The 27,773-nt window shown below is 43.2% G+C and overlaps 1 protein-coding gene and 1 non-coding gene across 8 annotated transcripts in view; one reads left to right on the top strand and one right to left on the bottom strand.

Annotated features, from left to right (window-relative positions):
• LOC130293821 (calmodulin-binding transcription activator 1-like) overlaps positions 1 to 27,773 on the top strand; it is a 1,711,968-nt gene that overhangs the window by 90,148 nt on the left and 1,594,047 nt on the right. The gene's annotated exons all lie outside the window — the stretch shown is intronic.
• LOC130294716 (U6 spliceosomal RNA) lies at positions 4,523 to 4,627 on the bottom strand. The gene has a single exon (XR_008848591.1). It is a non-coding gene; the product is annotated as a U6 spliceosomal RNA (small nuclear RNA).

Genomic DNA, 27,773 nt, shown 5'->3' with positions numbered 1-27,773 from the left:
ACCCCACCCCATAGGATAGGGGATAAGATGTCTGATCGCGGGGGTCAAGCCACTGGGATCCCCCGCAATCTCTGTGCGGTTGGTTACCCCGGTGTTCTGAACATTATGTTTAGAATGCTGTGTTCGGGCAGCCATGGTTGTGATGTCACTTCATGCCCCCTTGTGATGTCACAGCACTCCCCCTCCATTCATGTCTATGGGAGGGGGCGTAACGTCATGGGGAAACTGAAACACTGGGGAAATTGAAGATGTTTAGGGGCGGAGTATCCATTTAACCCTTTAACAACATAGGATGTAAATGTACGTCCTGGTGCCCTGGTTCTTAATGCACCAGGACATAAATTTACGTCCTATACATGACCGCGAGCACATGCTCGTGTCATGAGCGGCCGGTCCCGGCTGCTATCAGCAGCCAAGGACTCCTTGGTAATGGCTGACATCTGCGATCACACTGATGTGTGCCACTAACCCCTCAGATGCCTTGATCAATACAGATCATGGCATCTGCGCTGTGTGGCACTTAATATGGATGATTGGATCGCCCGCAGCGCTGCCGCAGGGATCCGGCCATTCAGCATGGCGGCTGGAGGTCCCCTAAGCTGCCTTCGGCCGTCGCCCGAGGTCTTCTGCTCTGGTCTGAGATTTAGCAGACCAGAGCAGAAGATGACCGATAACGCTGATCAGTGCTATGCCCTATGCATAGCACTGAACAGTATTAGCAATCAAATGATTGCTATAAATGGTCCCCATATGGCGACTATTAAAGTGTAAAACAAAATGTGAAAAATACCCTCCCCCAATAAAAATGTAAATCATCCGTTTTTCCCATTTTACCCCCTGAAAATGTAAAAAAAATAATAATAATAATAATAATAAACCTATTTGGTTTCGCCACGTGCGTAAAAGTCTGAACTATCAAGATATAATGTTAAAAATAAAAAGCCCAAGCTTATAATAAATTCATGATGTAAGCCAGTTCTTTTTTCCACATTTCACCAGAATTCTGGCGCATTTGCTCAACATACTAAGAAAATGAGGACGCCTATTATAATTTCTAATTTCGCCCCCCAGGGCAGAAGGTGCTGCATATTCCCCCTTTGCTTTCCATGGCCCATTGATCAATACCCCCAATGCAGTTGACAATGCAGAGAGGAGTTCTGCACAGTTTCTTACTAACAGAAGAAGGAATGGGACCAATAAGGACAGGGCTCCCTCTCAAATGCCCCATAGCAGCTGCCTGGTCTGCCACTATGGTACCTACTCCCTTGGTGCAGCCAATGGGCTGATCAAGTTATGTTTTCTACAAAACTTTTCCATCATCCATGTCTAATTTTGGTTAAAAAAAATGGCCAAATACTCGATTCACATTGGCTTATACCTGAAAGACGAGATCTCATTCCAACCAAGTTCACTAATATTAACTTTTTTTTTTGTTACCTTTAATATTGAGAACGGCTTTGGACTATATATCCGCCTCGGTGCTGTTGTCATGATCTCGCTGTCTCATTAACATCACACAGAAAGAACATCATTACATCTTTCGGCGTCGTAACTCATTATCTGTCTGCGCCGATGACACATGAGCCGAAATGACATCAGATTGAAGAGCAGGTGATCAGACGGAGTCTGTAAGCAAAGTGCGAGATTAAGCCATTTGTTTAAATCTTTAGGATTTGCAATATTTTCCAGCACAGGAGCCACTCTGCGAAATCATAAAGTTAGATCTTCAGATTGGCAAAAATATGCAAAGTGCTAAAAATTTGATCAACGCTCTTTGCCAAACTAGTTTATCTCCTTGCTGACAGCTATACGAAATGAACGAAGGTTGCAAATGTTGTTACACGCATTTCTTCACCTCCCGTTTACGGAATTAACTGTATGGAAGAAAACACATAAATCAGGTTCACGTCACACTGGAAGCCATCGCTCGCCTAATTTATTAAAATTAAATAAGTTAGGATCTAGGCGCGTTCTGGCATAAATACTACTGGAAGTGTGGCTATAAACATCATTAAAGTTGACTACACATCAGAGGTTTGGGTGGGGGGGAGGGGGGTAAGTGATGGAAGAGATATCGCCTAATAACACAAAACTACGGCCTTTAGCAACTCGTAAATTCTTCTTTTTCGTAGGGCTCGGTTTATTTCTGAAGCTGCCCAAAAATAGCGGGTTCGACGGCAGCTAAAACTTTTTCTAAAACTGTTGTAATTAACGAAGGCCAAAGTAGGCAGATGCCTAGGGTGTCATTAAATGGTTAGGTGATACACGTCCCATTTAGGCAATTATGGACTATATGGTCACCAGCTTAAAGGGGTACTCGGCCCCTAGACATCTTATCCCCTATACAAAGGATAGGGAATAAGATGTCTGATCGCGGGGGTCCCGCCGCTGGGGACTCCCATGTTCTCGGCTGCGGCACCCCAGACATCCAGTGCACGGAGTGTACTTCGCCCCATGCCCCATGACTGGCGATGCAGAACAGAGGCTTGGGACATCATGGCCATGCCCCGCTCGTGACGTCATGGCCATGCCCCCTCAATGCAAGTCTATAGGAGGGGGCGTGACGCCGTCATGCCCCCTCCCATAGACTTGCATTGAGGGGGCGTCGCCATGACATCACGAGCGTGGCATGGCTGTGACATCACGAGCTTCCGAAGCTGCACCCGGTACTCTAAACGAGTGCTGAGTGCGGCAGGGAGATCGTGGGGGTCCCCAGCTATGGGACCCCCATGATCAGACATATTATCCTCTATCCTTTGGATAAGATGTCTAGGGGCAGAGTACCCCGTTAAATCTAGAGTTGAGCAAATCTGTGTAAATGAATCAATGGCCGATACATTAGATTTGGGTTTGGCGAATCGCCAAACCCAAATCTAATGTATCGGCCATTGATTCATTTAGTCTTGTTAAAGTTGTTTTACTGTCTAAGTGTTCCAATTCCCTGGAAAAATCTGGTATTGGATACTGGAACGAATTAGCCATCGATTTATTTAGTCTTATGTGAGACTTTTCTGGAAAATTTGAGCACTTGGAAAAATGGAACAACTTTTGCAAGACTAAGTTAATCAATGACTGGGTTGTTCCTCTTTCCAAGTCTTATGATTCTTTGGAAAAGTCTGGAATGAGACTCTGGACTGTCTAGTTCTAGACTTTTCCAAGGATTTATACTAGAAGTAAAGTGGAACAGCTTAGCCATCGACTCATTTAGTCCTTTCAAGCTTAGCCATCGACTCTCATCGAAGTCCTTTCAAGTGTTATGATTCTTTGGAGACATCTGGAATGAAACAGTCCTTAGTCTCATTCCAGACTCTTTAAGGGAATTGGAATAAAAGTGTAAAAACGTTGACAAGACTAAACAAATCGATGGCTGATTTATTAGATTCCGGTTTAAGCAAATTTTAATGTAGATTCGTTACATAGCTTGTGATAAATATGGCGCTAATACACATTTTTTTAAATTGCACTTCAGTGCACCACTTTGTATGATTCTTCCTCTGACACTTTTTCTAAAACTTTTTAACCCGTTGTGCTAAAATGTTAGACTTTTTTTTTTTTTTAAATGTTGTCCACTGCCAGTTTTGTTACGGTCTGTGCTGATGTAGATTTGAGACAAACTGAGGACTTTGTGACAAATTGAATGACAAATAAATTCATAACCACTGCAAAAAGTTACTCAGACAAGGGCAGAGTTGCAGAGTTACACATTTTTAGAGAAAGAATTTAGAGCAAACGTCGCAACGAAAAGTCTTCAAACAGCAACTAAATCATGTGACAGATCAACACCACAAAAACCAATGTTAAATCCTCCCCCCGTAGTCGTGGAACTCACCAGACACTTTAAAGTTTATCTTAATTTCATTCCAGGCTGCGCTCAAAGACACTAAAGGAACCAATGACTGGTTCTTTAGATTCGGGTTGGGAAAACATTACTGTAAGGTTCCTTCAACTCTTATTATGACATAATAAATAATGATATGGTATAATATAATAGATTATGTCAAAATGGGGAACCACAGGGACTGGGGGTTGTGGAACACATCATTAAACATTCACCATTGGCATGATTTTCGATTCATGATTAAAGGGGTATTCTGCCCAAAGACTTGTAAGAAGTCTGATCGCAGGGGTCCCGCCTATAGGAACCCCCATGATCTCTGTGCAGTACCTGGCATTCTGTGCCAGGTGCTGCTCCAGTCTTGTAAAGGCTGGGTTTCGCACAACGCCCCATCCATTCATGTCTATGGGGGGTGGCGTGACAGCTGTAACACCCCCTCCCATAGACGTGAATGGAGGGTGTGTGGCTGGCTGTCACGATGGGGTGTGGCGTGACATCACGTCTCCAGTCCCGGAAACCCAGCCTTTCCGAGACTGAAGCAGCACTCGGCACAGTCACTGCCATCACGCCCCCTCCCATAGACATGAACGAGGGGGTGTGCTGTGACATCACGCCTTCAATCCCGGAAACCCAGCTTTTACAAGACTAAAGCAACACTCGGCACACAATTCCAGATTCTGAACAGAGATCGAGTGGGCACGCTTCACAAATTTGCGCGTCACCCTTGCGCAGGGGCCATGCTAATCTTCTCTGTATCATTCCAATTTTAGTATATGTGCTGCTGAAGAGATCGAGTGGGGTTCCAGTGGCGGGACCCCCGCCATCAGAAATCTTATACCCTACCCTTTGGATAGGGGATAAGATGTCTATGGGTAGAGTACCTCTTTAATTCGAATTGATTTCTTTCCCAAAAAAAATTATTTTCCTCATGACCTTTCAAGAATACACATGATATGATTCCACAAAGAATTTAAAAAAGGCATAAAAAATTTCCTTAAAAATATAGAATCTAGATCCAATGGCAGAGCTGTAACTTTTCAAGGACAAGGGTAAGAAATGTAACTTAATTCTCCGGGGGTACGCGTCCATCCCACCCCAGAGGATCCCGTCGAATTGAACATTAGTGAAGAATTTATGGATTGGGGTAATTTTTAAGAAATGTTAAATTTATCAACGCTCCTTCCTTTCTAGAAGTTTATATGAGCTATAACGCCCCAGTGCATTGTGGGAAGGTAACTGCAGTCTCCAGATTACCAAGCAGAAATTAGCTCTCTAAGATGGGAGCTTCATGAATAAACCGTGAGACTGTAAAAAAAAAAAATAATGCGAAAAATCGATGTGAAAAATTCTTAGTCAGCCATAGAGCCCTGCGATGTTGTTTTTTATATGTGACAGCAGCATACGTGTAAGACGTTTCATGATCCAAGTGTATTTACTCAAGAAAACAATTCATGATCTTCACTAGTCGTGCACTTCGCTTTATCTTCTCTTTCCTCCATAGGGAATACAACCATCAAACCTAAGGGCCTCAAATTCCTCTGCTAAGCAGAATGTAGCAGGAGCTGAGCTAGCAGGCCCCTCCGTAGCCCGAGAAGCTTCATGAATACCTTCCTTTTATTACTTCACCTCTCGTACAGATTGCCACTCAAGCATTTTGGATGGTTTATGTCTGGTGGAGGTGTTCGGAGGACCAACACGCTCTGTTATCTCGGAGCTAAGAGAATGCACACTGGGTGATAAAATGCTTCAATTAGGCGCCCTAGAAGCCGACAAGATGTATCTTTCTTTTTTTTTTTTTTTTTTTACAAGTGGAGAGATAGGTGCTCGGGCCAGAAGAAGCTTTCGATGCTTATTTTTTGTTTTCTACTTTCCAAAACTCTATCTCTACTTTACAGAACTATTTTCAAAAATAAAAGTTTTGTTTAAAGGGGTACTCCCCTGCTCAGTGATCGGAACAAACTGTTCTGAACGCTGGAGCCGGCATTGGGAGCTCGGGAGCTTGTAATGTCATAGCCACGCCCCCTCACAACGTCACATCCTGCCCCCTTAATGCAAGTCTATGGGAGGAGGCATGACAGATGTCACACCCCCTCCCATAGAATTGCATTGAGGGGGCAGAGAGTGACGTCGTGAGGGGGCAGGGGTATGACGTCACGAGCTCCCGATGCTGGCTCCAGCGTTAGGAACAGTTTGTTCCGAACGCTGAGCAGCGGAGTACCCCTTTAATCTATCTACCTACTTTATCTCAAAATATATTTAATATTTTGTTCCTAAAAGGTCAACTTGCATTGGGGAAAATGCTGAAGGTCAGAAATAAGGCTCACTTTGACCTGTTTCAAATCTTGAAAGTGGTGGATAAAATCCAGGAAAACAGGAATTGCCATACGGCACTTTTACTCCTGCCTCCTACACGTCCGATCGGCGATCGCCGATCGGACGTGTAGGAGGCAGGAGTAAAAGTGCCGTATGGTAATTCCTGTTTTCCTGGATTTTATCCACCACTTTCATTGCCCATCGAGCGACCGAGAGGAACCTGGAAAGGAAACCATGGCTGCTGACCTTCATTTCTCCCTACGAGTCTTTATGCCTGCTGAGGTGTTGTGTTCTTAGCACAACACGATCCGGTAAGCCTTCAATTTTTTGCGCACATTGAAGCCACTCTGCTATACCGTCCACACTAGGAGCGCATCTTGTTGTTTTTGTCTTTTTCACATTCATGTTTCAAATCTTGGACATGGCTTGTGAAGGTTCCCCTATCACCGACCAAAATTGTTCCAAATTTTTCCAGATTTGGGGTCAGTATGAAAAGCACCCTTGCTTCTTGTATGCAGGGCGGCCTCGGCTGGAGTCTTACTGATACAATAAGATTCCTTTTATGAGTGCGATGTTCAAGAAGATAAAAGGTGGTCAAAAGTAAAGAAGTAGTCCCCGGTTCTGATTGTCTTCACTAGAGTTGGTTCTAGTGCTAGTCAGGTAATGGAAAAGTATTAGCGTCAGCAGAGGGATTCTGTTACTTCCTTGAGGTCAGTAGGGGTAGTAGTGGTGATTAGTGTTGAGCACGAATATTCGTAATATTCGAATATTCGTAACACACATAGCGAATATTCGAATTTCGTGAACATAGGACAAATAATCGTTAATATATTTGCAAAATATCGCGAATTCGAATATAGCCCCTGCCGCTCATCACTAGTGGTGATTACCACTCCCTACCACCGTTGTTTTCAGCAGAGCAGTGGTCCCCAACCCAGTCCTCAAGGCCCACCAACATTCTGCTTTTTTTTTTTAGTTATTCCATTGGAATAAAACAGGAAAAAATTGTTGGTGGTCCTTGAGGACTAGGCTGGGGACCTCTACAGTAGAGGATAGTAACCCTATCCTGCTCTACCACTCAAGGTTCACACCATTCATGGAAAGGAGGATGGAACCGACCTATGGTGTAGACCCACCAGTCTCTTTTGGGTGTATAAAGACTGTAGAGACTATCTTGGTGGTATGGTATTGTGTGATAATTATACATGGCCTTGTGTCAGTCATCTGTCTTAAAGGGGTACTCCACCCCTAGACATCTTATCCCCTATCCGAAGAATAGGGGATAAGATGTCTGACCGCGGGGATCCCACTTCTGGGGACCTCCAGCGATTTCGGCTGCAGCACCCCAGACATCCAGTGCACAGAGCAAACTTTGCTCCATGCCAGATGACTGGCAATGTGGGGCGGTAGCACATGACATCATGGCCACGCCTCCTCCCATAGACTTACATTGAGGGGACACGGCCGTGACTTCATGAGTCTCCGGCGCTGCACCCGATGCTCTAAATGAATGCCGGGTGCAGCAGGGAGACCGAGGGGGTCCCCACAGACATCCTTTGGATAGGGGATAAGATGTCTAGGGGTGAAGTACCCCTTTAACAATATGAATGGATGCCATGGTGGCCACACCAATGTGGAATATTTAAAGACAACATTTATAATGTTGTCTTTGGCTAACTAAGGCGGCGTTCACATAAGAAAACCATTGAACGCAGTGACGTACATACAATAGTGGCAAACCATGCAGCTGCTATGTGGGACTGTCCTAATTGGTCCCATTACTTGTTTTGGTAAGAAACTTTTAGGTCTCCTCTCTCCAGTTATCTGCATAGTCAGCCAATTTATGGAATAGTATTGGTATTGACCAATGGGTCATGGGGATCAAAGGAGAAATATACACCAGACCTTTCTGTCCTGGGGGCAAAATCAGATGCCATAATAGGAGGCCCATTGCCATATTTGCTATGGGGCCCCCAATGGTTGAGCTGTATGCTGATGAAAACCGCGTTGTACCACAGCCGGAGCCATTTATTTTAGTGGACCAACTGGTACATCTCCAAAGGTATATCTTTTTTTTGTGCCTCTGCTTCGAAGTCCAATGAAAAAAATCTATTTGTTTGCAAAATTACCGACCACATTCAGTTCATTAAAATGAATGGATCCATCCAGGGTAGCTGCGGTATATACGTCAGCAAAGCGTTTGTCCGATTCTCCGATATATAACACAAGCGTAGGGTTCTTACAACCATCGAGAAATAGCTCCATTGAAATTCATTACATCTGTTACTCTGTGTAGTAAGTCATCCATTGTTAATAAAAACTAGAAAAACCCCGCGCTACCGTCAGCAGCCGTGGACCCTGGGAAATCACTTGTGTCTTGTATCTTGGTCCAGTGGTACAGCAGAGGTCTACGAATAACGTGTATCTCCTTCTGCTACATGACTGGCGGGGCTCATTGTGCATTGATCTCTATTGATTGTTTCTGAAGGGCATTGAAGGGATTATTGAAAAAAAAACAAAAAAAAAACAAAGCCGAACAAAAGGCCACTTTTGAAGAACACGGTGCAATCTCGCGCACTGGGCTCTCGTCTTTAACCCCTTTCCTTACACACTTCTGGCCTGAGAATCTTGCACATGGCGGTACAGATTGGCTGCCGGCCTATGGTACTGAATGAGTTAATTTCGTATTGATCAGTTCTCGTTTCTTGCGTATTAAATTACTGGTGTTGTCAGGACTATGGAGGAGCTGAATTAAGGCCTCTGTTAGTCCAAGAGAAATTTTTATATTATTATATTACTTGAATTCTACATGATTTTATAACATTTTATTTATTTCATTTTTTATAAGCCTTTACATAACCTTTTAAATAGAATTTATAAATAAATTTGGTGCATACATTTTTTTTACGCCTAAATGTGGAATTTTTCTTCTGCCATGTCTGTAACTCCTTTTATTTTCTTAGAGCCATATGAGAGTTTGTTTTTTGTAGGAGCAATTGTACTTTTTTACATCTTTTATTTTACTATAAATCACTGTTCCCTAACCAGTGTGCCTCCAGCTGTTGAAAAACTACAACTCCCACTATGCCCGGACGGTTTTTGCTGCAAAAAATAAATAAATAAAAAATAGAGTTCTTTGAATCACCATATTTTGACTCCTATAACTTCTGAACTTCTTTGTTTATGGAGCTGTAGCCTGGTTGTTTTTTTTTTTTTTTTTTGCACCATGACCTGTACTTTTTACTATTACCATTTTGGTGTCTATTGGCCTTTTGGGCGCTTTATAGAAGCTTTTTGGCCTAATAAAAACGTTGTATAAAAACTGCCCCCTTATTTTTTTCCCTCCACGATACAGTTTTTGTGACATTTTATTCCCCAAAAATAGTGTGTATCAGTAAAGTGTGTGTAACATCTGGCTGCAGGGATTTTGGGTGTTTTTTTTTTTAAACAATAATGCTGTGTATGTTCAGAGCCTAAAGATCTGTTTACACTAGTGCAGTGGTCTCCAAACTGTAGACCTCCAGATGTTGCAAAACTACAACTCCCAACATGCTAGGAATTGTAGTTTTACAATGTAGAACTTTTATTTATTGTGTGTGTATATATAAATATATTTTTTAATATAATTTTTTTATTAGTATAGCTTTTATATGTGCAATTATATTAACAAATCTATACTGTACACATTGTGATTCACAGCAGACTTAGGAAGTTCAGGGCTTTGCTTCTGTTTTCAAGGTTTTTTTTTAACTTTTTTTTTTTTTTGCTGGGAGTTGTAGTTTTGCAATCACTCCTTCACCTACGGCAGTGTTTCCTAGGGTGCCTCCAGCTGTTACAAAATGACAACTCCCTCGACATGGTGGTCATGCTAGGAGTTGTAGTTTTGCAACATAAATATATTATTTTCATCTTATTATGCATATATATATGTATATATTTTTTTTGTTAGTTTTTTTGTTTTGTTTTATTATATATTTATTTAAAAATTATTTATAACAATATAAATAAATATAATAAAATATACATACATATATATATATATATATATATATTTAAAAAAAATATTTAAGTTCTAAATGCGAAAATAATGAAAAAAATTATAAAAATTATATATACCGTATATATATATATATATATATATATATATATATAAATTCTAATATGATTTTTCCTTGGTTTAGCTTTTATACATGCCAGGATATTAACAAATCTATACGGTATACATTGTAATTCACGGCAGCCTTAGGAAGTTCAGGGCTTTGCTTCTGTTTCACAATTTTCTGGTTCAGAGGTTCTTCAGTTCTGCGGCGGAGTCTTTGAACGCGTTGTCCGTGGATGGGAATAATGTTCTTACCGCGGATCTCTTCCTTACAATGTGTGGCGTTTGCCCTCCAGCAAGGCTTTGAGCTAAATATTTGAACTGTACAATGTGTCTCTTTCTCCTCTCAAGGCCTCGGTGCGCGGTGTCCCCTGACACAGACAAATACGCGATAGCAGCACCGTGCCGGGGCTTCGCCATTCCTCTGTCTTATTAAAAAGTGGGGGGAAAACTTTTTTATTGTTATTATTTTTCCCTTTTTTTTTTTTTTTAGTGCTTCCTACCTGCTGGAGATTAGAAGAACATTTAAATCTTTGCAATAGCAGAATAAAATAATAGGCGCATAAATATATAGTCTGGGTCATGTGGTACAAAAGATGTCAGCGCAAATGTCCTAAGGGATTCTATTCGGTTATGTTGGGAGAGAGAGATAGATATGAGATAGATAGATAGATAGATATGAGACAGATAGATAGATATGAGACAGATAGATAGATATGAGACAGATAGATAGATATGAGACAGATAGATATGAGAGATAGATATGAGATAGATAGATAGATATGAGATAGATAGATAGATAGATATGAGGCAGATAGATATGAGATAGATATGAGATAGATAGATAGATAGATAGATAGATATGAGATAGATAGATAGATAGATATGAGGCAGATATGAGATAGATAGATATGAGATAGATCGATGGTCTTCAACCTGCAGACCTCCAGATGTTGCAAAACTACAACTCCGTTGGCTGTCTGGGCATGCTGGGAGTTGTAGTTTTGCAACATCTGGAGGTCCACAGGTTGAAAACCACTGAGATAGGTAGATATGAGATAGATAGGTAGATATGAGATAGGTAGATAGATAGATATGAGATAGATCAGTGGTCTTCAACCTGCGGACCTTCAGGCATGCTGGGAGTTGTAGTTTTGCAACAGCTGGAGGTCCGCAGGTTGAAGACCACTGAGATAGGTAGATATATAGATAAGAGGTAGATATGAGATAGATAGATAGATAGATATGAGATAGATAGATATGAGATAGATAGATAGATATGAGATGGATAGATATGAGACAGATCAGTGGTCTTCAACCTGGGGATCTCCAGATGTTGCAAAACTACAACTCCCAGCATGCCCGGACAGCCATTGGCATGCTGGGAGTTGTAGTTTTGCAACATCTGGAGGTCCGCAGGTTGAAGACCACTGAGATAGTTAGATATGAGACAGATATATAGATAGATATGAGATAGATATGAGATAGATAGATATGAGATAGATAGATATGAGATAGATAGATATGAGATAGATAGATAGATATGAGATAGATAGATAGATATGAGATAGATAGATAGATAGATAGATATGAGATAGATAGATAGATAGATAGATATGAGATAGATAGATAGATAGATAGATAGATATGAGATAGATAGATAGATATGAGATAGATAGATAGATAGATAGATAGATAGCTCCAGTATCTTAGTTTTGGACCCCATGCACATTGTTTTCCGCTCTTATCTCCGGGGTTCCCTCTTTCTTAGATGTTTCTCTCAGGACCAGCATTTGGCCTTAACTCCTAAGACTTTTATTCTTTAAATTCAAAGCAGCCAAAGGTTTTGCTCTCAATCCTGAGGCCTGAAGAACGCGGTGATATTACGGAATGTTCCTCACTCAGGTTATAATTGCTCTTTAGGGGATAAAGGAGCAGAAGTTACTGAAATGTTTATTATGAAGAGATTTGGTGTCATTCACACTGAGGAGCCGCCTGATCTCAGGTCCCTTATATCAGGACGACCATAGATAAAGGTTCATCCAGGGGAATGATGCAGGAGATCTCTGTGTATAGATCATCACACACTATATTGACAATTGTATTGGGGGCCCTTAATAGGAGCCCCCAATACACCCAACCCACTACTTGTAGATACAACATGGGGCCATCACTCTCAGGGCTCCTGGTTGGGCTCATGCCTAGATCCTGTCCCGTGAGCTGCGGCCGCCATGGATTGGACTTGTTGCTCCAGCAGATCCAACAGATGATCTGATGAGATACGGGAATCTGGAGGCCGATTCCCCACCTTGATCTTTGTCATGTTCCTTGTTCCTGAACAATGTCTGCAGTGAGGCCGGGGGCTTCACCCTACAGAAAGAGAGTCCACTGCCATGATGTGTACAATTGTTAGGTAGGTGGTTCATGTCCCAGTAACCTCCACATGATACCAGGACACGAGGTCTCCAGCAGAACATTGTCCATCACACTGACCCTCCACATGATACCAGGACACAAGGTCTCCAGCCGAACATTGTCCATCACACTGACTCTCCACGTGATACCAGAACACGAGGTCTCCAGCAGAACATCGCCCATCACACTGACCCTCCACATGATACCAGGACACGGGGTCTCCAGAAGAACATCGTCCATCACACTGACCCTCCACATGATACCAGGACACGAGGTCTCCAGCAGAACATTGTCCATCACACTGACCCTCCACATGATACCAGGACACGAGGTCTCCAGCAGAACATCGCCCATCACACTGACCCTCCACATGATACCAGGACATGGGGTCTCCAGCAGAACATAGCCCATCACACTGACCCTCCACATGATACCAGGACACGAGGTCTCCAGCAGAACATCACCCATCACACTGACCCTCCACATGATACCAGGACACGAGGTCTCCAGCAGAACATTGTCCATCACACTGACCCTCCACATGATACAAGGACACGAGGTCTCCAGCAGAACATCGTCCATCACACTGACCCTCCACATGATACCAGGACATGAGGTCTCCAGCAGAACATTGTCCATCACACTGACTCTCCTCGTGATACCAGGACACGAGGTCTCCAGCAGAACATCGTCCATCACACTGACCCTCCACATGATACCAGGACACAAGGTCTCCAGAAGAACATCACCCATCACACTGACCCTCCAAATGGTACCAGGACACGAGGTCTCCAGCAGAACATCGTCCATCACACTGACCCTCCACATGATACCAGGACACAAGGTCTCCAGCAGAACATCGTCCATCACACTGACCCTCCACATGATACCAGGACACGGGGTCTCCAGCAGAACATCGTCCATCACACTGACCCTCCACATGATACCAGGACACGGGTTCTCCAGCAGAACATCGTCCATCACACTGACGCTCCACATGATACCAGGACACGGGGTCTCCAGCAGAACATCGTCCATCACACTGACCCTCCACATGATACCAGGACACAAGGTCTCCAGCAGAACATCTTCCATCACACTGACCCTCCACATGATACCAGGACACGAGGTCTCCAGCAGAACATCATCCATCAAACTGACTCTCCACATGATACCAGGACACAAGGTCTCCAGCAGAACATTGTCCATCACATTGACCCTCCACATGATACCAGGACACGAGGTCTCCAGCAGAACATCGCCCATCACACTGACCCTCCACATGATACAAGGACACGAGGTCTCCAGCAGAACATCGTCCATCACACTGACCCTCCACATGATACCAGGACATGAGGTCTCCAGCAGAACATCGCCCATCACACTGACCCTCCACATGATACCAGGACACAAGGTCTCCAGAAGAACATCGCCCATCACACTGACCCTCCACATGATACCAGGACATGGGGTCTCCAGCAGAACATAGCCCATCACACTGACCCTCCACATGATACCAGGACACGAGGTCTCCAGCAGAACATCACCCATCACACTGACCCTCCACATGATACCAGGACACGAGGTCTCCAGCAGAACATTGTCCATCACACTGACCCTCCACATGATACAAGGACACGAGGTCTCCAGCAGAACATCGTCCATCACACTGACCCTCCACATGATACCAGGACATGAGGTCTCCAGCAGAACATCGCCCATCACACTGACCCTCCACATGATACCAGGACACAAGGTCTCCAGAAGAACATCGCCCATCACACTGACCCTCCACATGATACCAGGACACGAGGTCTCCAGAAGAACATCGTCCATCACACTGACCCTCCACATGATACCAGGACACGAGGTCTCCAGAAGAACATCGTCCATCACACTGACCCTCCACATGATACCAGGACACGAGATCTCCAGCAGAACATTGTCCATCACACTGACTCTCCTCGTGATACCAGGACACGAGGTCTCCAGCAGAACATCGTCCATCACACTGACCCTCCACATGATACCAGACCACGAGGTCTCCAGCAGAACATTGTCGATCACACTGACCCTCCACATGATACCAGGACACGAGGTCTCCAGAAGAACATCACCCATCACACTGACCCTCCAAATGGTACCAGGACACGAGGTCTCCAGCAGAACATCGTCCATCACACTGACCCTCCACATGATACCAGGACACAAGGTCTCCAGCAGAACATCGTCCATCACACTGACCCTCCACATGATACCAGGACACGGGGTCTCCAGCAGAACATCGTCCATCACACTGACCCTCCACATGATACCAGGACACGGGGTCTCCAGCAGAACATCGTCCATCACACTGACGCTCCACATGATACCAGGACACGGGGTCTCCAGCAGAACATCGTCCATCACACTGACCCTCCACATGATACCAGGACACAAGGTCTCCAGCAGAACATCTTCCATCACACTGACCCTCCACATGATACCAGGACACGAGGTCTCCAGCAGAACATCGTCCATCACACTGACCCTCCACATGATACCAGGACATGAGGTCTCCAGAAGAACATCACCCATCACACTGACCCTCCAAATGGTACCAGGACACAAGGTTTCGAGCAGAACATCGTCCATCACACTGACCCTCCACATGATACCAGGACACGAGGTCTCCAGAAGAACATCACCCATCACACTGACCCTCCACATGATACCAGGACACAAGGTCTCCAGCAGAACATCGTCCATCACACTGACCCTCCACATGATACCAGGACACAAGGTCTCCAGAAGAACATCGTCCATCACACTGACCCTCCACATGATACCAGGACACGGGGTCTCCAGAAGAACATCGCCCATCACACTGACCCTCCACATGATACCAGGACACGAGGTCTCCAGCAGAACATCGTCCATCACACTGACCCTCCACATGATGGAGAACGTCATCAGACCAGGCTTCCTCTATGGTTCAGTGCTCCGCTTCTGATGGTCACATGCATAGGCTTTGGTATACGTCAGTTTTGAACAACCACGGATCCTCCAGCAGTTGAAGCCTTTGGCTTTCCAGGCATGCTGGGAGTTGTAGTTTAACAACATATAAAGAAACCCTGGTTGGGAAACACTGGTATACATAGACAAGATCCAAACTCATGACCAGATTCCCCACAAGGCAAAAGGTCCTGTTATTTGTTGTACCCTCCATGACTCAATCTTCTTGTTCTTCTGGACTCCACCTCCACGTTCCCTTGGACTCCATCTCCTCCTTCCTCTTGACTCCACCTCCTTGTCACTCCTTGTTCCTCTGAGGTTCCTCTGGACTCCACCTCCTAGTTCCTCTGAACTACACCTCCTTATTCCTCTTGACTCCACCTCCTTGTCACTCCTTGTTCCTCTGAGGTTCCTCTGGACTCCACCTCCTAGTTCCTCTGAACTACACCTCCTTATTCCTCTGGACTCCACCTCCTGGTTCTTCTGAACCCCACCTCCTTTTTCCTCTGGACTCCACCTCCTTGTTCTTCTGGACTCCCTCTTCCTATTCCTCTAGACTCCAACTCCTTGTTCCTCTGGACTCCACCTCCTCGTTCCTCTGGACTCCACCTCCTTGTTCCTTGCGGTTCCTCTAGAGGTGGTGGTCCTGCTTATTGCCACCAACCAGGAACCAACCCTGGGTCGCTTTCGCAGTGTCTTCTCTAGTATGCACAGCCTTGTTTATGTGAAGACAATAAATACTATAATATTTCTCTAGAATATAACACAATATAGAAGTGTCCATTATAATAAGTCCGGCTCTCTTGTGCGGTACCAGGCCCGGGCCGGGTCTCTGGAGGGGCGCTCAGTTATTTTGGATCTCCTGTGATCCATTCATTCACAGGATGTGTGGTATTTTATATGCCAGTGATTCTAGTACCCTTTACAGATCAATATGGCTGCCATCCAACCCTCCTCCCTGCGGCCCTCCCAAAGATGCAGTGTCATACAAAGTGATTACTTTATCAGAAGACGGGAAGTTTAATGAACAAGGGAAGGGACGGATTTTTGTTACTGAGACCTCAGTTCCTTAAAGGGGTACTCCGGTGTTTACACATCTTATCCCCTATCCAAAGGATAGGGGATAAGATGCCTGATCGTTGGAGTCCTGCAGCTGGGGACGCCCGGGATCATGCACGCGGCACCCCGTTTGTAATCAGTCCCCGGAGCTATCACGCCCCCTCCCATAGGCTTGCATTGAGGGGCGGAGGCGTGACGTCACACGCCGCCGGCCCTGCGGTCGACCGTAATCAGACCCGGAGCGAACACGCTCCGGGCACTGATTACAAACGGGGTGCTGTGTGCATGATCCCGGGGGTCCCCAGCTGCGGGACTCCCGCGATCAGGCATCTTATCCCCTATCCTTTGGATAGGGGATAAGATGTGTAAGCACCGGAGTACCCCTTTAAAGGGACAATAAAAAGCAATAAATAAAGATTAAGCTTCAACCAGGACTGGAGCCGCCCACGGTGTCATTCTCCATCGTAGACGCTGTGGATGAGAAATTACTAAGAGGCTTCAATGTGGATTAATACATGAACTGTATATTAGGTGAGGAGGTGGTCTGTATATAGGGTATCATATCTGTCTATTTATCTATTTATCTCATATCTATCTATCTATCTCATATCTTTTTATTTATTTATCTATCTATCTATCCATCTATCTCCTATCTATCTATCTCATATCTATCTGTATCATATCTATCTATCTCATATCTATCTATCTATCTCATATCTATCTATCTCATATCTATCTATCTATCTCAAATCTATCTATCTATCTATCTCATATCTATCTATCTCATATCTATCTATCTATCTCATATCTATCTATCTCATATCTATCTATCTATCTCATATCTATCTGTATCATATCTATCTATCTCATATCTATCTATCTATCTCATATCTATCTATCTCATATCTATCTATCTATCTCATATCTATCTATCTCATATCTATCTATCTATCTCATATCTATCTATCTATCTATCTCATATCTATCTATCTCATATCTATCTATCTATCTATCTCATATCTATCTATCTCATATCTATCTATCTATCTCATATCTATCTATCTATCTATCTATCTCATATCTATTTATCTATCTATCTATCTATCTATCCATCTATCTCATATCTATCTATCTATCTATCTATCTCATATCTATCTGTATCATATCTATCTATCTATCTATCTATCTATCTCATATCTATCTATCTCATATCTATCTATCTCACATCTATCCTGAGTGTGATGTCATCGTCCATAGATAGTGACAGTCCTGAGTGTGATGTCATCATCCATAGATAGTGACGGTCCTGAGTGTGATGTCATCATCTATAGATAGTGACAGTCCTGAGTGTGATGTCATCGTCCATAGATAGTGACAGTCCTGAGTGTGATGTCATCATCCATAGATAGTGACAGTCCTGAGTGTGATGTCATCATCCATAGATAGTGACGGTCCTGAGTGTGATGTCATCATCTATAGATAGTGACGGTCCTGAGTGTGATGTCATCATCCATAGATAGTGACGGTCCTGAGTGTGATGTCATCATCCATAGATAGTGACAGTCCTGAGTGTGATGTCATCATCCATAGATAGTGACGGTCCTGAGTGTGATGTTATCATCTATAGATAGTGACAGTCCTGAGTGTGATGTTATTATCCATAGATAGTGACAGTCCTGAGTGTGATGTTATCATCCATAGATAGTGACAGTCCTGAGTGTGATGTCATCATCCATAGATAGTGACAGTCCTGAGTGTGATGTCATCATCTATAGATAGTGACAGTCCTGAGTGTGATGTCATCATCCATAGATAGTGACGGTCCTGAGTGTGATGTTATCATCCATAGATAGTGACAGTCCTGAGTGTGATGTCATCATCCATAGATAGTGACGGTCCTGAGTGTGATGTTATCATCTAGAGATAGCGACGGTCCTGAGTGTGATGTCATCATCTATAGATAGTGACAGTCCTGAGTGTGATGTTATCATCCATAGATAGTGACGGTCCTGAGTGTGATGTCATCATCCATAGATAGTGACGGTCCTGAGTGTGATGTCATCATCCATAGATAGTGACAGTCCTGAGTGTGATGTCATCATCCATAGATAGTGACGGTCCTGAGTGTGATGTTATCATCCATAGATAGTGACAGTCCTGAGTATGATGTCATCATCTATAGATAGTGACAGTCCTGAGTGTGATGTCATCATCCATAGATAGTGACAGTCCTGAGTATGATGTCATCATCTATAGATAGTGACAGTCCTGAGTGTGATGTCATCATCCATAGATAGTGACAGGCCTGAGTGTGATGTCATCATCCATAGATAGTGACGGTCCTGAGTGTGATGTCATCATCCATAGATAGTGACAGTCCTGAGTGTGATGTCATCATCCATAGATAGTGACGGTCCTGAGTGTGATGTTATCATCCATAGATAGTGACAGTCCTGAGTATGATGTCATCATCTATAGATAGTGACAGTCCTGAGTGTGATGTCATCATCCATAGATAGTGACAGTCCTGAGTGTGATGTCATCATCCATAGACAGTGACGGTCCTCGGCCATCTCTATGTTCTCAGATAAATGGATTTTGTGATTCATTACTCGGTGGCTTCATTCTCTACATAGATTCATTTAGGCAGAACTTTTTTTCTGAGCCCCAGGGCGACACTTATGTTATTATTGAGCAGTTTAGAAAGTTTGTGAGAAAAGAACTTAGTTTTCCTTTAAGTTGCTGGCAAGTTATTTGTAGAAAACTACAGGATCAGCAGAAGGATAAAGGAATTATGTGAGGATTTAATCCGACTCTGTAGCTCTGACAAATAAACAGCATTTGGTGTGCAGCGCCAGCACACTATACAAACAGCATCGTGTGTACAGCGCCTGCTCACTATACAAACAGCATCGTGTGTGCAGCACCCGCTCACTATACAAACAGCATCGTGTGTACAGCGCCCGCTCACTATACAAACAGCATCGTGTGTGCAGCACCCGCTCACTATACAAACAGCATCGTGTGTACAGCGCCTGCTCACTATACAAACAGCATCGTGTGTGCAGCACCCGCTCACTATACAAACAGCATCGTGTGTACAGCGCCAGCACACTATACAAACAGCATCGTGTGTACAGCGCCTGCTCACTATACAAACAGCATCGTGTGTACAGCGCCTGCTCACTATACAAACAGCATCGTGTGTGCAGCACCCGCTTACTATACAAACAGCATCGTGTGTGCAGCACCCGCTCACTATACAAACAGCATCGTGTGTACAGTGCCTGCTCACTATACAAACAGCATCGTGTGTACAGCGCCCGCTCACTATACAAACAGCATCGTGTGTACAGCGCCAGCACACTATACAAACAGCATCGTGTGTACAGCGCCCGCTCACTATACAAACAGCATTGTGTGTACAGCGCCAGCACACTATACAAACAGCATCGTGTGTACAGCGCCCGCTCACTATACAAACAGCATCGTGTGTACAGCGCCAGCACACTATACAAACAGCATCGTGTGTACAGCGCCCGCTCACTATACAAACAGCATCGTGTGTACAGTGCCTGCTCACTATACAAACAGCATCGTGTGTACAGCGCCTGCTTACTATACAAACAGCATCGTGTGTACAGCGCCTGCTTACTATACAAACAGCATCGTGTGTACAGCGCCCGCTCACTATACAAACAGCATCGTGTGTACAGCGCCCGCTCATCATACAAACAGCATCGTGTGTACAGCGCCAGCACACTATACAAACAGCATCGTGTGTACAGCGCCCGCTCACTATACAAACAGCATTGTGTGTACAGCGCCAGCACACTATACAAACAGCATCGTGTGTGCAGCGCCCGCTCACTATACAAACAGCATCGTGTGTACAGCGCCAGCACACTATACAAACAGCATCGTGTGTACAGCGCCTGCTTACTATACAAACAGCATCGTGTGTACAGTGCCTGCTCACTATACAAACAGCATCGTGTGTACAGCGCCTGCTCACTATACAAACAGCATCGTGTGTACAGTGCCTGCTCACTATACAAACAGCATCGTGTGTACAGCGCCTGCTTACTATACAAACAGCATCGTGTGTACAGCGCCAGCACACTATACAAACAGCATCGTGTGTACAGCGCCCGCTCACTATACAAACAGCATCGTGTGTGCAGCGCCAGCACACTACAAACAGCATCGTGTGTACAGCGCCCGCTCACTATACAAACAGCATCGTGTGTACAGCGCCCGCTCATCATACAAACAGCATCGTGTGTGCAGCGCCAGCACACTATACAAACAGCATCGTGTGTACAGCGCCCGCTCACTATACAAACAGCATCGTGTGTACAGCGCCAGCACACTATACAAACAGCATCGTGTGTACAGCGCCCGCTCACTATACAAACAGCATCGTGTGTACAGCGCCCGCTCACTATACAAACAGCATCGTGTGTACAGCGCCAGCACACTATACAAACAGCATCGTGTGTGCAGCGCCAGCTCACTATACAAACAGCATCGTGTGTGCAGCGCCAGCACACTATACAAACAGCATCGTGTGTGCAGCGCCAGCACACTATACAAACAGCATCGTGTGTACAGCGCCCGCTCACTATACAAACAGCATCGTGTGTACAGCGCCAGCACACTATACAAACAGCATCGTGTGTACAGCGCCTGCTTACTATACAAACAGCATCGTGTGTGCAGCGCCAGCACACTATACAAACAGCATCGTGTGTACAGCGCCCGCTCACTATACAAACAGCATCGTGTGTACAGCGCCAGCACACTATACAAACAGCATCGTGTGTGCAGCGCCAGCTCACTATACAAACAGCATCGTGTGTGCAGCGCCAGCACACTATACAAACAGCATCGTGTGTACAGCGCCCGCTCACTATACAAACAGCATCGTGTGTACAGCGCCCGCACACTATACAAACAGCATCGTGTGTACAGCGCCTGCTCACTATACAAACAGCATCGTGTGTACAGCGCCCGCTCACCATACAAACAGCATCGTGTGTGCAGCGCCAGCACACTATACAAACAGCATTGTGTGTACAGCGCCCGCTCACCATACAAACAGCATCGTGTGTACAGCGCCCGATCACCATACAAACAGCATCGTGTGTGCAGCGCCAGCACACTATACAAACAGCATCGTGTGTACAGCGCCCGCTCACCATACAAACAGCATCGTGTGTGCAGCGCCTGCTCACTATACAAACAGCATTGTGTGTGCAGCGCCAGCACACTATACAAACAGCATCGTGTGTACAGCGCCTGCTCACCATACAAACAGCATCGTGTGTGCAGCGCCAGCACACTATACAAACAGCATTGTGTGTACAGCGCCCGCTCACTATACAAACAGCATTGTGTGTGCAGCGCCAGCACACTATACAAACAGCATTGTGTGTACACAGAAATATACACATATAAACACACAGATACATTGTATAAACATTCACAGAGATATACAAATATATAAACACAGATACATAGCAGGCAGAAATATACAGATGTATATTCATAGATATATAGTATACACATACACAGGGTTATACAGATGTATACACAGATGCATAGTATACACATACAGTTACATAATATACACACAGATACATAGTATAGACAAACAGATACATAGTATATACACAGATACAAAGTATATACAGATACATAGTATACACACAGATACATAGTATATACACACAGATACATAGTATATACACACAGATACATAGTATACACACAGATACGTAGTATACACACAGATACATAGTATATACACAGATACATAGTATACACACACAGATACATAGTATATACACACAGATACATAGTATAGACAAACAGATACATAGTATATACACAGATACAAAGTATATACAGATACATAGTATACATACATATACATAGTATACACACAGATACATAGTATATACACACAGATACATAGTATACACACAGATACATAGTATACACACAGATACGTAGTATACACACAGATACGTAGTATACACACACAGATACATAGTATATACACACAGATACATTGTATATACACAGATACAAAGTATATACAGATACATAGTATATACACATATACAAATTGTATACACAGATACATAGTATACACACAGATACATATTGTATACACAGATATATAGTATATACACAGATACATATTGTATACACAGATATATAGTATATACACAGATACATATTGTATACACAGATATATAGTATACAGACAGATACATATTGTATACACAGATATATAGTATACAGACAGATACATATTGTATACACAGATATATAGTATACAGACAAATACATATTGTATACACAGATATATAGTATACAGACAGATACATATTATATACACAGATATATAGTATACAGACAGATACATATTGTATACACAGATATATAGTATACAGACAAATACATATTGTATACACAGATATATAGTATACAGACAGATACATATTATATACACAGATATATAGTATACAGACAGATACATATTGTATACACAGATATATAGTATATACACAGATACATATTGTATACACAGATATATAGTATACAGACAGATACATAGTATACACACAGATATATAGTATACAGACAGATACATATTGTATACACAGATATATAGTATACAGACAGATACATATTGTATACACAGATATATAGTATACAGACAAATACATATTGTATACACAGATATATAGTATACAGACAGATACATATTGTATACACAGATATATAGTATACAGACAGATACATATTGTATACACAGATATATAGTATGAGGACTTTATTGGCGGCCATATTTGTTGTCCCCCAATGTCCCTATAAGAGGAGCCCTTCCTGGATATAAATGTCCTGCACTCCCATGATGTCATCCTCCCTCTTATTCTTTACATCATAGTAAATTATTCATTCATTTCCCCAGTATCTACACTGCGTATCACCCAAGGTATAGATACATTGTAACTGTTTATCGGATGATTTAACCCATTGTCAGCCGGCGGCTCTGGGATCGCCCGAGTCATGTTATTGGGGTAATCCTCTGTTTTCCTGCTCACTCAGCTGAAACTCCCAATTCACAGCTGACTGCGCAGAAGGTGAAACAGATCGATACCTCCCCTTCTCTGCGCTCCTCTGGAATGGCTGACAGGCAGGTCCAATCAATCCCCGATCAATGGATTAGAGCTGCCAGCATCTTTAATACGGCGTGAGATGTGAACTGGGAGCAGAGAGGCCGGGGTCTCTATACATTTCACCGTACGGTATGACGCATTCGTCGTATTACTGTCTCCGAGCCATATATACGAAATCTCTGTAAATACCTACGTCTGGTATTATATTTTGATTTTTCACTTCCTCTGCCGTATAGAAAAGTAATGGCTTCCTGCTGAAACTTCATCGATTGGGATCGAAAGACACTTATATCTACTTTGGGGTAGATCAGCCGAGTCGCGGGGCAGGCAGATCATCACTTAAAGGGGCTTTCTACCCACAACAAAAACACCACAGCCTTATAGCTATAAGTGTAGTAGTCTAAAGCTAGAGCAGTAGCCAAAGTTTTATAACTATATCTTCTTTACTTACAGAGATATTGCTATGTTTTATACTGGTTTTAGGAAATACAAAAAGGAAGTCCTCTTACCCCCATCCCGATTATGGCGCGGCCAGATGACTGTGTAATGCAGTGTTTCCCAACCAGTATGCCTCCAGCTGTTGCATAACTACAACCTCCAGCATGCCCGGACAGCCAATAGCTGTCCGGGCATGCTGGTAGTTGTAGTTTTGCAACAGCTGGAGGCACACACTGGTTAGCAATTTCCGTTTTTTCTTTTTTACGGGAGGAAAGACGGTTGAAGAAAAAAACGGAAGAAAAAACGGATACAGTAAATTTAACATTGAAGTCTATGGAAAACGGTTGAGCCTTTAATGTCATCCGTTTGCATCCGTTTTTTCAATCCGTTTTTTGATTCGTTTTTACTTTTACTCAGAACAAAAAAAAAATGTTTTTGTTTGTTTATTAACTGAACAATAACGGACCCAATCGGATACAATCGGATAACATCCATTTGCATCCGTTATTGTCCTTTTTTTTTCTTTTTAAGTCTGTATTTTTTTTTTTGACGGGAGAGAGAAGAGCGAGACGGGTCTAGATGGCCGTGTGAACGCAGCCTTAACAAGATATGGAAGAAACAGACAACGGAATCTTGGGAGATAAGCCTCCAGAGAAGACTCTGGCAATAGCTCACCCCTCCATTGAAAACACAAAAACATGAATGTGAATGTGTTTTTTGGGGATGGGAGTCATGGATTTAAGAACACAAGCCTGTTGCAAGGATTTTTGCCACCCTAGATGAAAGCTAATTTTGCCGCCACCTTGACCCCGCCCATTGGCTCCTCCCAATGAGAAGTGCGCAGTGTCAGGATGTTGGATGGACTTGACCGTACTGATCGCCCCTGTCTGCCTCGGAGGTGGCGCTGCGCTCTTCCAGCAGGCTGAAAAAAAAAAGATTATTATAGTATGGGTGGGGTGGGGGTGGCGTGGCGGGGTTTTTCTTGATGGGCAGGTGCTTCAGATGGGCGGATGCTTCAGATGCTGGCTAACTTTATTGCAGCAAGCAGAGCGGCGCCTCCATCAAGAGGGCGCTCTAGGCGGCTGCCTATTTTGCCTATAGGCAGAGCCGGCCCTGAAAGAACATGAATGTGTATGGGGCTGAGGTCATGGACTCCCTAGCAGCTCCATAGATTCCCTCTATTGTAAACAAGGGATGGAAGGATCAGGCAACTGGATCTTGGGAGATAAGCCTCTAGAGCGGAGTCTGGCAGTCCCCGTCCCCCCCCCCACCATTAAAAATACAAGAGCGTGTGGGACGAGAGAATTAGACAATTGAATTTTTAGGCAGATAAGCCTTCAGAGAAAAGTCTGGCAGCGACTTACTGCCCCCTCCCCCCACTACAAACTCTGTAGCAGCTGCATAGGTTCCCTCTATGGTATGTACAAGCTATTTCCCTTATTACTACTCGAAACTAAACTTTTTGTGTTACATTTTGGCCAACTATTTCTGGGCGGCCGCGGTTACATTCATGAACAAGTTTATAGGATACATACAGGGAATCTGGAATATTTTGTGTTATTATTGTATCTATTGTATTGTATTGTTATTTCATTACAAGGGGGGATTGTTGGTTAAGCAGATGTTTATTATATTCAGAAGTGAACATAGAACAGGACACAAGAGGGATGTTACACAATCATACAATCCAAGAGCGAAGAGACGGTACATAGACGACGTAACACGCAGGTGTGGACAGGGGTCTATCAATTCTGTCTATAGACACTTCCATAACTTTTTATTTAACTTCTACTCTTTACAAGAATCCTTCTTCCCGAAACCAAGAGACACTATTAGGAGCTGCCTTGGCCGGGGCTGTTTTGAAGGCATAAAAGTATAAATATTTAACCGCTATTGATTTTAATGTAACAGGAGATGACGGCGCTAAATCCACAGTGCGGGGGATTCTTGTTCTTCTCTATCGGGATGAAAATTAAAAGCGTGCTAAGCAACCGGGGAGGTGCGTTAAGTGCAAATTGGACACGAGTAACCCCCATGTAATAGTGCCGGAGAGGTCTGGTCACCCAGCAAAGGATCAGAGGGGGGAATAAAGGTGTCACCCGAGGGATGATCAGTACAAGGGGCTGTCAGTCATGTCTGGGATTACAGACCATAGAAGAATAGTCCTGTATGTAACGGGCAGGTGCCCCAAAAACAAACAAAAGAAACAACAGGAAGAAGAAACCAGGGAACACAATTGTTAAAAACTCTTGTTTTAAGTCCGGATTTGGTCTCTTGGTCTTGGTCAGTGGCTTGTAATGTTTATGTCCCAAATTATCTATCTTTCTCATTTCTATCAATCTATCTATCTCATATCTATCTATCTATTTCATATCTATCTATCTATCTATCTATCTCATATCTATCTATCTATCTATCTATCTCATATCTATCTCTCATATCTATCTCATATCTATCTCATCTATCTCATATCTATCTATCTATCTATCTATCTCATATCTATCTATCTATCTCATATCTATCTATCTATCTCATATCTATCTCTCATATCTATCTCATATCTATCTCATCTATCTCATATCTATCTATCTATCTATCTCATATCTATCTCATATCTATCTATCTATCTATCTCATATATATCTATCTATCTATCTATATATCTCATATATATCTATCTCATATCTATCTATCTATCTATCTCATATCTATCTATCTCATATCTATCTATCTATCTATCTATCTATCTATCTCATATCTATCTATCTCATATCTATCTATCTATCTCATATCTATCTCATATCTATCTATATATCTCATATCTATCTATCTATCTATAGATCTCATATATATCTATCTCATATCTATCTAGCTATCTATCTCATATATATCTATCTATCTCATATCTATCTATCTCATATCTATCTATTTATCTATCTCATATCTATCTATCTATCTATCTCATATCTATCTATCTCATATCTATCTATCTATCTATCTATATCACATCTATCTATCTATCTATCTGTCTATCTCATATCTATCTATCTATCTATCTATCTATCTCATATCTATCTATCTATCTCATATCTATCTATCCATGTATCTATCTGATTCTGTAAAGTCATTATCACTTTCCTATCTCTGTTTTTTGGTTTCTCTGCATTGATGTATAGAATGTTCTTGTAGTTTCCGGCTGCGGTTCTTTGTGTGCAGGTGTTGGTTTGGCGCTGTCTCCCTCATGTATAAGGAAGGTGTGAGCGCTGTGGAATTGATCTCCAGACCGGTATAAACGCTCTTGCCCCAAGTCACAAAGCTGCCAGCAGGCCGTGACCTTGAGAAATAAACAAAGCTAATTATAAATGTTCGCGAGTGCCAGGAAAAGTCTGATCCGCCCGGCGGCCTCATCCGATGCGAGCGTCTGCACC

Source organism: Hyla sarda, chromosome 10 (assembly GCF_029499605.1).
Source record: "Hyla sarda isolate aHylSar1 chromosome 10, aHylSar1.hap1, whole genome shotgun sequence".
In the NCBI taxonomy this organism is placed as follows: domain Eukaryota; kingdom Metazoa; phylum Chordata; class Amphibia; order Anura; family Hylidae; genus Hyla; species Hyla sarda.
Note: the sequence above shows the minus strand (reverse complement) of the source record. Positions and strands in the feature narration are given on the sequence as shown.